Raw genomic sequence first — 6,281 nt, 5'->3', positions numbered from 1 at the left:
ATGAGAAACACATTAGAAAAATCTGAACAAAATTAAACACAATTGAATACAACATTTCTCTACAAAACAATTTTAAGTTGTAAGACATCATCATTAATGAAAAATTTAAAACAGAAATTAGTATCAAACTTAATTTTAATTTACTCTTAAAAAATTTTTTGTATATAGAAGTATTCTAATTTGATTTGGGGGGTGGTCAATTGATTAAAATGTAGTTTTGGGAACTAACCTATCTTTAGATACATGTAGTTCATGCTTTTCTTTATGTTCATAACATAATGGGGAAACTTTCAGTTATATTATCTTATTTTGGAACTACCATTCTTACAACTTGTGTTAGATTAATAAGAGAAATGTATGGCCTTTTTTTTTTTCAGGATTCTTTATATCTTGACATAGGTACCAAGTGCTTTCCATTGCAGTACCCAGTCACAGAGTTCTGCCCAATAGCTTCTGTTAATCTTTGGGAGATTTGGGAAGTTAAACAGATATCAAAATGACATGGTCGATTTTAGAAATTGAATATTAATAGCATCTGATATTGTGTTTTTCTCAGTAACTGAGAGAAACAAAACAAGCTGAAGAAGAGCCAGCTTTTTCTAGGTCAGCAGCCTGGGACTTCTCCTTGTTTCAGGAATCATTCATTTTAGAAATGCAATGTCAGCATAATTCTGAGGTTCAAAACAGAGCTGTCACAGATGGTATGCTTTAAAACAGAACCTGTGTTGAATATGAAACAGGTTTTACCTTATTGTGGGAAAAATATAAGAGTAGATCTACTTGAGGCGAAGATTTGAATTCCCACTGATAAAACATAGAAAAAGCATAGTTCAGGGGACATTTTTTTAATGTCTTTCTTATTTATAACACTAATCTAGTAGTGATAATATGCATAAATAGACTTTTTATTAATATAGAAAATGTAAGAATAATGTTTTTTAAAGGTTTATAATTAACTAATTGAATAAACAGTGAAAACATCATAAAGGTTTACATTTAGCTACAAGAACAAAAGAAAAATGAATAAAAACAATTACATATTTTATATTCCTTTTTCCATTGTTATACTACTTCCTATTATTTTTTTCTTATTCACTTAAGTCCTAGAGTTAACCAAGGAAAATCTCCCAAGATCCAATTAGATGCCCAAATTATAGAAGCAAAGAGATAGTACTACTTTATTTCTTTTTATTTTTTATTTTTTGGGGGGAAATTTTTGAAAAGAAAATCTTATATTTTAGTTCTAAGTTTTAGTTCACAAATTCCTACTGACCACATATGATAGTACTACTTTAAATCATTGCCTACGAAGATCACAATCCTAAATTCAATACACCTCACTCCCAAATCAAGTATATTTTTTTCCATTTTTTAAAAAAAATTTATGCAATATTGTTCATATCTACCTGATAGCATGTGCCTTTTAAGAAGAGGAATGTGATGTATCTGAAATACTAAGCATAGAAGTTGATAAGTTACCTTCAAGTTCTCAATTTAACTCTTATTGTCTATCTATTGCGATTTTGGAAAAATCATTTATACTTTCTCATATTTTATTTATCTTTCTGTAAAATGAGAAGCTAATATTTTAATTCAAATGATTATTTTGCAGTGCAAATAAAATGCAATGTATAAAATCCCATCGATTATTATAATAAAACACCATATTATTATCTTATGGCTATTATTATTATTATTATTCCCATTAGATGTTTTTCCTTCCTAACAATTCACTCAAGCTATGTGTAGCTACCATATTTTGAAATACAAATTCAAGGCATGATCATTGCTAATTATAGCTAGAAACATGTGGGAAAGGAAAGGGTACTAAAGATATATTCATAAGAATAGGACTTCTATAAATGCAGGAGTTGACTCAAGAGAAATAGCCAGGTGGGTGGGTCGCAGTGTATAAAAAGGGAATGTCACAATCAGTAGTACATCATGTCACCAGTCAACTCAGAAATCAGAAAGTTTTGGTATACTTTTAACTTTTATCACAGCTAATTTGGGAAGTTGGCAATACAATGAAATAAGAAATCTTGTCAGTCTTGCTCACTGCCAAATATCTAATATCCAAAATCAAATTAAACATTTTTTCTGTTATTAAATTTGAGAAATCTAAAGGAGTAAAAAGGTATTTGAAAAGAGTTAAGAAAATGGCAGAGAAACAGAATCAGGGCACATTTTGGGTTGATAGTCAAAAATGTATTAAGAAAAACAAAATGTCAAAAATGCATGAAAGAGAATGTGATAAAAATAATACTTAACAGCAATATACATTAACAGTGGGATGAGAATTACATATCTGTTATAGAATTCCATAACTATGTTAGGATAATGGTGATTAATTGAAAGATAATTGATACAGAAAAAAACAAGATTCAAGTTTCTTTAATGTAAGTAAAGGATGCAGGAGCTTATCTGCTCAGAGAAGGCTACAAAGAATGGTGAATATAACAAGATACTTCCAGGCAGAGACACAAACTTGGTTAACCCTAAAATCCCTACACTGGTCAACTGGTTATACGGCCTGATGGTATGAAGTATCCTTAAGACTCTTAAGAAGCTGAGGTCCTTTTTTCTCAAGGGATCTTTTAACCTTCCTGGAACTTCCTGATTCTTCTAGATAGCAGCTATCATTCTGTCTGTATGTCAGGCACAAATAATTAGTATAAAAGCCTTCTGCATAGTCTTAAGTTTTTTACTATTAAACTGGATGAATCATGCATGGGTCAGGTCAAGTGGGACTAAGCTGCCACAGGCCTACCTGTTTTTGTTTTTTTTCTCCTTTATCATTAAACTATCATTATACTACCTCCAAAGGAAATGCTCACATTCTTTCATTTTACTGTGATTTCTTTTTTCTTCCTTTTTTTCCCCACTACATTAAAAAATATGATAGAGTGTCTTGGGAAGAATAGTTTTTCTTATTCGGGTAACTTGGAGTTGTAGAGTGATTTCCATTTTTAAAAGCTTTCATAATATTAACTGATTTAATAAATGTATAGACATTTCTGTTACTTTTGTGGTAGCAAGGGCACGTTTATAATTGATGTGATTTTCTAATAACATTTTTCCAAAACTAAGGTGCTTATATAAACTATGTTTTTCTTTTTAGGATATTTACTTAACTTTTACTTCTGGGATGATTTTTTTAAAATAATTTTTCACATTTCGTTTCACTGTTAGTATACTATTGAGTTTATAAGTTTTATTAAAAAAAGGGTTTTTTTCTTTTTCAGATTTACCCTTGGTAGGTTTATTTTTCTTTATGCCATTTCTATCTTTAAAGATTATTTAAAGTAGGAAATTACTTATGGTACTCACAAACCTATTAGTCTTATTTAATTGGTGACTATGCCTGTAGGTCCTTAGTTCCTCTTTTCCACTAACTTAAATCTTTTCACTGTGGGAAAATAGGACATATACCTTCAGCCAGTAATAGAGCTTGTGGGGGCTTGAAAATGCATCCAGTTTATCAACATAAAGTATATTTTGTGATATTAATTCACCCTTTTATTGGTCACTTCCAAAAACTGAAAATAATTGCAAGGTTATTGAAATTTTTCATTAGTGTTTCATATGTGAAACCATTCAGATCACAGATACTGCATTTTTAAGCTAAAAAGAGGTCATGTGAATAGAGTCTTTTAAACATTAAGAATCTTAAATTAGATCCCCAATAAGTAAGTCAAAGATATTTTCATGGAAATCTGATAAACAAGCAATTAATATTTAGTATGGTTTGAATATAAATTCCAACTTGACAACTTTTAAACTAATTCCTTTTTTATTCTACAATATTTAAAGCAATGTTGTTGGATAGAGTTCCTTTACCTATTATGAATCAATCATCTGTGACTTTGTCAAGTAAACCTATTGATTTTAGGCAGATTTTACGTGTTTGTGGATACATAGGTGTCTAGATTGCCATGAAGGCAGATTGTAACATTTTAACATTGTGCCAGATCAAATTCCCATTTCAAAGGCATTTTAATTAGTCTCTCAATAGTAAGGATTTAAAAATGTAAAACATATATTCTAAAGAAACTTGACATTTTGATATGAAATTTATAATATATATAAACATGCCAAAAATAAGTTCTAAATGAGATTGGAAGGAGAAAGATAAACCCATGTATTTTTTGGTGGTGGCGATGTATGGACGCTGAAGTCTGGATGATTAATGTAAATAGGACTCATAAAATATTATTCTGGCAAACATGATTACTAAGACCTAGGAAACATTAAATTTGGAATTATTAAAACATTGTGTTATAAATTAAAATTTAAAAATGTATATGCGAATATTTCTGTAATAATTGAGTAAAATAAATAGTTAAAATGACTTTTGTACCCTTTCTAGAATTGTATGTATATGGTATAATTGCTTATTTATGGGTGATGGGGTTTCTTCAAAAACCAGACTTATTTTTGCGTCAGGGCCTTTGTACCTGCAGTTACTTTGGCTGAAAAGTCTTTCTTCCTCTTCCATTCCCATCTTTAAATGGTATAGGTGGTTATTCTCCATGCTTTCTTTCATCTGCTAGTTGAGTGCAGAGAACTTTAAATTTTAGGGGAGGAAGCAGCCATCTACTGTGTGGAAAATTCTGAGAGATAGAATAAAATTTTCCACTAATATAAGGAACAAGGTAAAGATGTTCCCTCTCATCACTTCTTTTAAATATTATACTCAAAGTCCTAGCAAAAGCAATAAGAAAAGGGTATATAAAGTATAGAGATTCGGAAGGAAGAAATAAAACTGTCTTTGTTGGAAGATGACATGATTGTCTATATAGAAAATCTGAAAGATTCAACAACAACAAAAATATCCTGGAACTAATAAGCAATTATAGCAAAGTTATAAGACACAAAGTTAACATGCAAAAATCAATTGCTTTCCTATGAAACAGCATGAACAAATGGAATATGAAATTAAAAACACAATGCCATTTACATGTGTACCACACAAAAAAAGAAATACTTAGGTATAAGTACAACGACATATGAACAAGGTCTATATGAGGAAAACTACAAACCTCTGATGAACAAAATCAAAGCAAAACTAAATGAAGGTATATTCCATGTTCATGGATAGGAAGACTCAATATTGTTAAGATGTCAGTTCTTCCCAACTTGATCTATAGATTCTATGCAATTCAAGTCAAAAGCCTAGAAAGTTCCTTTGTGGATATCAACAAACTGATTTTAAAGTTTATATGGAGAGGGAAAAGACCCAGGAATAGCATGCACAATATTCAAAGTTGGAGGACTGACACTATTAGACTTCAAAGTTTACTATAAAGCTACAGTAATCAAGACAGTGTGATATTGGTGAAAGAATAGACAAGTAGATCAATGGAACAGAATAGAGAGCCCAGAAATAGATGCACATAAACATAGTCGACTGATGCTTGGCAAAGGAACAAAGATAATACAGTGGAGCAAAGATAGTCTTTTCAAGTAATGCTGGAACAACTGAACATGCACATGGAAAGAAATAATCTAGACAAGGACCTTACATCCTTCCAAAAATTAACTCAACATGGATTACAGATCTAAAAATAAAATGCAAACTGTAAAACTCCTAGGAGAAATCACAGGAGAAAACCTGATGACCTTGGGTATGGTGATGGCTTTTTAGATACAACACCAAAGGCAAACCCAAGAATGAAATAATTGATAAGCTGTATTTCACTAAAACAAAAATTTATGCTCTGTGAATGTCAATGTCAAGAGAATGAGAAGACAAGCCATGAACTGGGAGAAAATATTTGCAAAAGACACAACTGATAAAGGACTCTTATCTAAAATATACAAAGAACTCTTAAAACTCAACAATAAGAAAATTTAAAAATCTGATTAAAAAATGGGCCAAAAACCTTAAAAGACTCTTTATCAAAGCAGATATACTGATGGCAAATAAGCATATCCACAGCATATGTTATCAGGGCAATGCAAATTAAAACAACAATGAGAACTATGAGTATACACCCATTAGAATGTCCAAAATCTGTAACATTGAAAACACCAAGTGCTGGTGAGGTTGTGGAGCATCAAGAACTCTCATTCATTCTTGGTGGAAATACAAAACGGTTCAGCCACTTTGGGAGACAGTTTGGCTGTTTTTTCCAAAACTGAACATACCCTTACCATACAATCCCACATTCATGCTCCTTAGTATTACTGGAAGGAATTGAAAACTTATATTCACACAAAAACCTGCACATAGATGTTTATATTAGTTCTATTCATAAATGCCAAAACTTGGAAGTAAT

Source organism: Eschrichtius robustus, chromosome 17, assembly GCF_028021215.1.
Source record: "Eschrichtius robustus isolate mEscRob2 chromosome 17, mEscRob2.pri, whole genome shotgun sequence".
Lineage (NCBI taxonomy): Eukaryota > Metazoa > Chordata > Mammalia > Artiodactyla > Eschrichtiidae > Eschrichtius > Eschrichtius robustus.
This window is presented reverse-complemented; position numbering follows the sequence as displayed.